Consider the following 7485-nt stretch of genomic DNA (forward strand, 5'->3'; position numbering starts at 1 on the left):
ATCATACACGATTTTGTACATTATATAAACAATAATCATATATATAAACGATAAGGTAATAAATAGTAAAAGATGACAAAAAAGTTTAAGTATACATGATCGTGTAGAGAAATTTCAACAATCGTTTATACAAGTATAAACGAAGATTTACAGAAACTCCAATAACTCGTAATTACAAAAATGCCATCAAAATGAAGGGCTATAAAAAGGTGAAGGAACTTGCTCAGACTTTTTCGTTCGTCGTCTTCCTCGTCAATCGTTTATATCCTAGTAACTACTTCAACAGAATTGTCGCAATTGACAATCTAACTTGCATACAAAAAGGTTTGAATCTATGTTCATTTCGATCTATCTCCATTATCTACATATATCTACCACGACCTATATCGCATACAAAAAGGTCTGAGTCTATATTTATTTCGATCTATCTCCATCATCCACATATATCTAGGACGATCTATATTGCATACAAAGAGGTCTTAATCTATATTCATTTCGATCAATCAATATCTATCACGATCTATGCCACATACAAACATGTCTGTTTCTATACTAATTGTATATATTTCATTGAATATAATTTATATTATTCTTCTTTTTTATAAATAGAAGGTGAGCAAGAATCAACAAGAAATCGTGTAGCAAATCAATAAGGTGTAAAGCAAAGACAGAAGAAAGAAAAATAAAGAAAGAAAAAAGAATAAAGGTAACAAACTAGAATATGAATATCCGTCTGTATAGCGTTGTATATTTGTGTATCTTTTTCTTTTTAGTGTTCTGCATTTGTAAATTTATTTAAACTTATCCTTGTTTGAAACATACTATTTATTATGTCATTCAACACATGAAACACTATCCAAATGACATTATTATGGAAGATGAACAAGAAAACCTTAGGATTACTGTATACTACAGTTTAAAAACATTGAATCAGATCAAATCAAAAATAGACAAAAGAATTCTCTCTCGAGTTTTGACAAATGGTCCTTTTGGCCAGTTCTTTAACATTAAAATGGCTAAAATACCAACAAATTCCTGAATTTTCTATTAAGAAAACAATGCCATACAAAAAAACTAATGCCCTTGCTTTCAACTTGAATGGACATATAGCAGAATTTGGGCTGAAAGACTTTTGTTTTGTGACTGGACTAAAAGGTCACAAATTCCCTGACTTAAATCTAGGAGAAAGAAAATAAATTGGTCTGTAAGATATGCTTTTCCATCATGATGATTGTTGGAATTGATGTCCTAAAACTCGTAGTTTGTAGTTAAATAATATTCTATTCAATAAAGTGGTTATTGAGGACTTATTAGTGAAAATAGAATACTATATTTTTTAATCCAATAAACTAAGGTCCCGAGGCTATCTAGTATAGACTTGAACATTATGTAGAGACATAAACGTGGATTACGTTTGAGTTTATAGCCCAAACGGTCTATAGTGTATGAATAAGGTTGGACGCCTTATTCTAGAAACGCTATGGATGCGGTCCACTTTATAGTTAGTAAAAACGAAGTGATCCTAAATCGTTCATGTAGAGACATGGAAGTGAGGGCATCCTATGTAAATGTAAAGATTTTACATAAGACTGATTTTACATAGGATTGGAACCAAGAAATAGTCACTTTTAAGTTATTTCACCGTTGAATATATAAACTGACTATTTCAATTATGATGACCTAGGTAACTTAATCTTAATCTTGAGCTAACTATGAACTTCTGTTGAAACGGTATTATTCATAGATCTGCATAGATGAGGACAGCTCAATGGCGCTAGTCCAATAAGTCTCCCATTTCAAGGGTAAGACTGGATGGTTGGCTAGGAACATAGGGTGGAAGATGAAATTCACTCCTACCTGTTCTAGGGTTAGTAGATAGGTTGTTCCCTTAAGAACTGAATCCAAGTTTTGAACAAGGGGCCCCACCCTCTCATTGGCCCGAGAGGGATTCGGTTTTTAGGTTGGACCTAAAACAAATTGATCAATAGTGGATCAATAGGACTTAAGGAACAAGATGTAGTCTTAAGGGTAAAACGGTAATTTGATCCAGCCGAGATTACGAACAACCTATAAAGAATTAACTTACTGATCATGGTTATATCAGATGGGCATAAATATATCTATAGTGAGGGGAGTGCAACTACGAGACTTTAGTGGAATGACTCGTTAGTTAATGAATGTTGATTAACTTGGTCTAAAAAGGTTTAGCCAGTTAGTCTCAAATCGTTGGAGCCCATTAGGTTTCCTTGCTAGCTCATATGGAATTAACTTAGAACAACATGTTGGAATAATTCGAATTGTTCGCATTATGTAAAGAGAGAGAAACCGACAACTACATGTGATATAGTCGTCGGTTATAGCTTTAAGCAAGAGCTTTGTGTTTAAATATAACTTTGATCAGCTTTATATTCAAATGTGATCTGAGTTTGGAAAAAATGAATGCGGATTCATGCTCAGGAGGTTGAAATTATTCCAGACAGACAAAATGGTAAAAAGTCAAAATGTTGACTTTTGACTTAAAAGTCAAAGTTTGACTTTGACTAGAATGGTCAAATGACCATTTTTCCCTTCGACCAAAGTTAGTGGGAAAATTCACAATTTTGTTGGATAATTCCACTAACTTTTAGTGGGCTATGTGGAAGCTTATAGTGATGACACCAAACCCACTAAGAGAAAATGGAATCATGATTAATTCCACTAAATGTTAGTGGAATGCAAGGTGTTGAGATTTTGGCCAACTAATACATGCAATTTTGCATGTAATTAGGTTATAAATAGTCCTTTTTTTCAAATTGAAAAAAACTTTTTGGTCATTTCGATTTTCAAAATTTTTTTTCTCTCTTCAGAATAAAACTTATCTCAACCTAATTCCCTCTAATATTTTCGCATCTCTCTCTAATTCGTTCAATTAACGGGTCTCACAATTCGATTCTTAGTCCGGAGATTAGCGGGTAAACTCTAGTGGAGGTCCGTTTCGAGTTCGGGAGAAAATTTGGATAAGTCGAAAAAAGCTTCAAAGGTATATTTCTTTGAACCTTAACTAGTGTAATTAAGGTTGTGTTTAATGCATGTTAATCTCTTAGTGTTTAGATGCAATTAGAATAAAATCCAATCCTTTTATCCGTTGCGCTTGTTTCGTTTCCATCAATGACTTTATAACAAGAAGAGATATAGAAAGAACTTTCAAAGCGTTGTGCAACGAGGAAGACTCATTGAAAGAAAAACTAGTTAACCTCTATATCTTAGAAGCATTTTTAATTCCCAAGCAGCAACACAACCACATAAATATCCTACATCTAGACATATTGAATAATGAAGAAATCTTCAAAGGCTATCCATGAGGAAGGTTATCATACATTTTAACATATCAGTTCTTGAAAAAAGCATCCTACAGTGACAAGGATATTGTATACCTTCAAGGGTTTCCCCTAGCTTTAGTCTATTGGGCTTTTGAGAAAATACCAAGACTTTCCAATTTAGATGTTGGGTTTGGAAGAAAGCTTGCAACGAAAGAGCCACCCATTGTAACATGGGAATGTTTGGAAACAAGTGATTGGAGAACTCTAAACATCGACATTTTTTAATCTGAGAATGTAAGTAAACTTAGAGATACTTTATATATGTCTATCTAGATAGACAATGAAAGATTTTCTATCCATGTCTATCTTGAATAAATGATGATATAAATCTATCACTGTTTATCAATACCTTTGCTACTACTTTTTCACTAATAATCTAATATCATTTTATTTGTCTCTCCATGACACCTCTAGACTCATCAGAGGAAGAGTCTCAAACAATTTTGAGATATTTCAAAAAATATTGAGAAGCAGGAAAGAAAAGAAAAAGTAGAGCAACAGAAACAAAAAACAGAAAGAAATGGAAAAAACAATGAAACAAATAAAATCTTAAATAAAATAAGTGAAATCAGAAAAAATCAAGAAAAAATAGAAACATAACAAATATTATTAACATAAGGAATAAAAGAAATAAAAAGCATGTTGACAATGGTTATAACAAGCTTGAATGTTCCACCACCATCAGCAAAACTTCAACAACAATAAAATGAGAAAGAAATTGCATATACAAAAGTCATGGAGAAAAATAGACCACCTATTTGTAGCCTTGATCTTTTTAATGATGATAAACAAGTTAATACAATGGTGAAGTATGCAACAACACATTGCCCTACGTTTAGTGTCTTATCCATTATGTACTCCTTTATTTTGTTTAATGTTCCTCAATTTCCAAATAAAATAAAACACAATTATGTTGTTTCTTTTTCTTTATAGGACACTGCTGTTTTGGAAACATAAAGTAGTTTGGAAACAATAGTAACTACAGATTTAAAAACACCCAAAACACAAATATTGTCGCAGGTTTAACTCTTTTCCAAACAATAAATATAACTCGTATATACATATATAATTTATCTGTCTGGATGCGTTTTCTTCTTGATGTCTCTGAACATTCTTACTTTATGTGCTTGCAGATAAATGAAGAAGGCGAAAATAACAATTGGTTTATTCATTTAGGAACACCAAAAACACACGTATTGACACAGGTTTTAATTTGTTTAATATACAACTGATTTCACGATTGTTTAATATAAATAAACAATCGTTTATATATTTCACACAACTGTTCGTTTAGTTTGAAATTTTTTAATTTATATATTTTTTAATTCTTTGCTACTCATTTGGCTTCATGTGTAACGCCCCGAAAATTCGAGGTAAAATTTTCTCGTTTTATGTAAATTTTTCGTAAACCTAAAATGTTGGTGTAAGTTGATATAATAATAATATAATATTAATTATATTATTATTATTAATATTTATTTTATTTATTATAATATTAATATTATAATTATTATTATTATTTAATATTATAGTAATATTATTATTTTAAAACAATAACATTATTATTACCTAATATTAATTTATTTTTATTTAATATTAATATTATTATATATTATTATTATTTTTACTTTATATTATTATTATTATTTTATAAGTATTAAAGTTATATATATATATATATAATAATAATTATTATTTTTTTTAAACCTAACCCTAAACCGCGCAAGCCCCCCCATCCATTTTTCCTTCGTTTTTCTTCCCCGCGCGCCGCCTCATCTCTTCCTCTTCATTCTCTTCTCCTTCCGACCGTGTCCGCCACCATCTCTCTTCCATCCTCTCCGTCTCCGTCCTCTGTCCCTATCTCCATCTCCGTCGGCGTTCTTAGCTTCGCCGGACGTTCGCCGCAGCCACCATCTGCAAGTCGCACCGCCTGCCGTCCACCTACAGCCGACGTTTCTCCCTCTCTCTCTCTCTTCGTTTCTGCCACCGCCGACATCCTCTCCGTTCTCATCTCGTGTTTCCGACGCCGACAGAACACAGAGGGAAGCGTCGTCGTCGCCGAAGGGGGAAGGAATACACGAGCCGTGAAGTGAAGCCGACCCGAGAACCCATTTCCAAGCTGACCCGACCCGAGACCATTTCCAGCCGAGCCGCGAGCCGCAAGAAAATCCAGCCGAGCCGAGTAGCGATCCGAGCCAAGCCGCGAGCCGCGAGCCGAGCCGCGAGCCGAGGCAAGCCGAAGACCAAGCCGAGCCAAGCCGCGAGCCACGAGCCGAGCCGCGAGCCGCGAGCCGAGCCGCGAGCCGCGAGCCGCAAGCCGCGAGCCGAGCCGCGAGCCGCGAGCCGAGCCGCGAGCCGCGAGCCGAGCCGCGAGCCGCGAGCCGAGCCGCGAGCCGAGGCAAGCCGAAGACCAAGCCGAGTCAAGCCGCGAGCCGAGCCGCGAGCCGAGGCAAGCCGAAGACCAAGCCGAGTCAAGCCGCGAGCCGAGACAAGCCGAAGACCGAGCCGCGAGCCGAGGCAAGCCGAAGACCAAGCCGAGTCAAGCCGCGAGCCGAGCCGCGAGCCGAGCCGCGAGCCGAGACAAGCCGAAGACCGAGCCGAGCCGAGTTGAGCCGAGCCGAGCCGAGGCCAAGCCGAGCCAAGCCGAGTTAAGCCGAGTTGTGAGCCGAGGCCAAGCCGAGCCGAGCCGAGAGTGAGCCGAGCCGTGAGCCGAGACCAAGCCGAGCCGAGCCGAGAGTGAGCCGAGCCGAGCCGAGCCACCTAAGCCTTCCTCCCTCCACTTCGGGTCACGGTGAGTCTTCGGTAAGGATTGTTTTGATGAATTCCCTAATGTTACCACATCCGATTCGAGTTTGAATGTTGGAATAAGATATGGCCCTACTTTTCTCCCTTGAAGGTAGTAAGGAGTTGACGCTTAAGTTCTCGGATCTCGCGGCAGGCTTGTTTGGAGATAGCTTTCCTTTCCTTGGGTAAGTCAACGGGTGTCGTTTCGGACCTTTTAAAACGACTTCTACTAGAGTCATCAACTAAAACCTTTGTGTTTTCGTTTAGGTTGATCCGTTGAGCGTGGATTCGATCGAGGGGCATAACCGAGTATTCAGGTAAGGGTTTTCCTACTACTGGACCCCGGATCGAGGCTGAAAACATAGTAATCCACAGGGGATTACACGTTAGTGACTGTACCGAATAACTGTATGTGTGTTGACTGTTAAGCACTGTTATTATATTTTGTCTGATGTAAAGGTACTGTGACTGCTAATTGTAGATTGGGATTTTATGTTGATGGACCTTGAAGTTATGGTTCAGTATGTAGTAATCATTGGTCTGGATGTTGATCATGGAGTTTGGACGGGGAAGGACAGAGAGTCCGGTTTTGGTTGGTTAGTTGATTGGGTCTAGGGTTTTCCCTAATGGTGTGCGAATTGGTGATGTGTATAGCAACTGAGGGTGTAGTTGTTTAAACCTATACTATCTGACTGACAAAGCCTATGGCGGAATTGTAATATGAATGTCGTTGGGGTGCGACTGTTGTAGATGGTTTAGTATGGACTGAGGGGTAACGGTTAGCTTCATCTATGGGGTAGTGTGCCTTACGGATATGTGCATCCTTCGGGAGCACTAGACTGATATGTCCATCCTTCGGGAGCATTAGACTGATGTGTGCATCCTTCGGGAGCACTAGACTGATATGTGCATCCTTCGGGAGCACTAGACTGATGTGTGCATCCTTCGGGAGCACTAGACTGATATGTGCATCCTTCGGGAGCACTAGACTGATATGTGCGTTCTACGGAACCACTAGACTGTTATGTAGGGTACCCCCGAATAGGAAGTTAACTGTTGTCCCCTAACGGGCCCAGTAGTGGGTCCCTTACTGGGTATGTTTATACTCACCCTTTTCTCTTCTTTAACTTTTCAGGTAAGGGCACAGCGAGGGGCAGACCGACGAGAGGCAGGAAGGACGCGTGAAGGCCATATGGACGCGTCTGGTTTTCTTATCGCTTCCGCTATGTATTTTGTCAGAATATTTGACTTGTGATTTTGAACTGATGACTTGAGTTTTTATTTGAGACTTTTTATGATTGATTTAAAATAGGGCCCAAAACTGTCTTTTTGTAATGTTTCT

At 38.1% G+C, this 7485-nt stretch overlaps 1 long non-coding RNA gene across 1 annotated transcript; it reads left to right on the plus strand.

Annotated features, from left to right (window-relative positions):
• Nucleotides 1–5992: 5992 nt before the first annotated feature.
• LOC127149041 (uncharacterized) lies at nucleotides 5993–6469 on the plus strand. Its single transcript, XR_007820261.1, has 3 exons — nucleotides 5993–6150; nucleotides 6256–6328; nucleotides 6411–6469. It is a non-coding gene; the product is annotated as an uncharacterized LOC127149041 (long non-coding RNA).
• The last annotated feature ends 1016 nt before the right edge of the window (nucleotides 6470–7485 follow it).

Source organism: Cucumis melo, chromosome 4, assembly GCF_025177605.1.
Source record: "Cucumis melo cultivar AY chromosome 4, USDA_Cmelo_AY_1.0, whole genome shotgun sequence".
Classification (NCBI taxonomy): Eukaryota; Viridiplantae; Streptophyta; class Magnoliopsida; order Cucurbitales; family Cucurbitaceae; genus Cucumis; species Cucumis melo.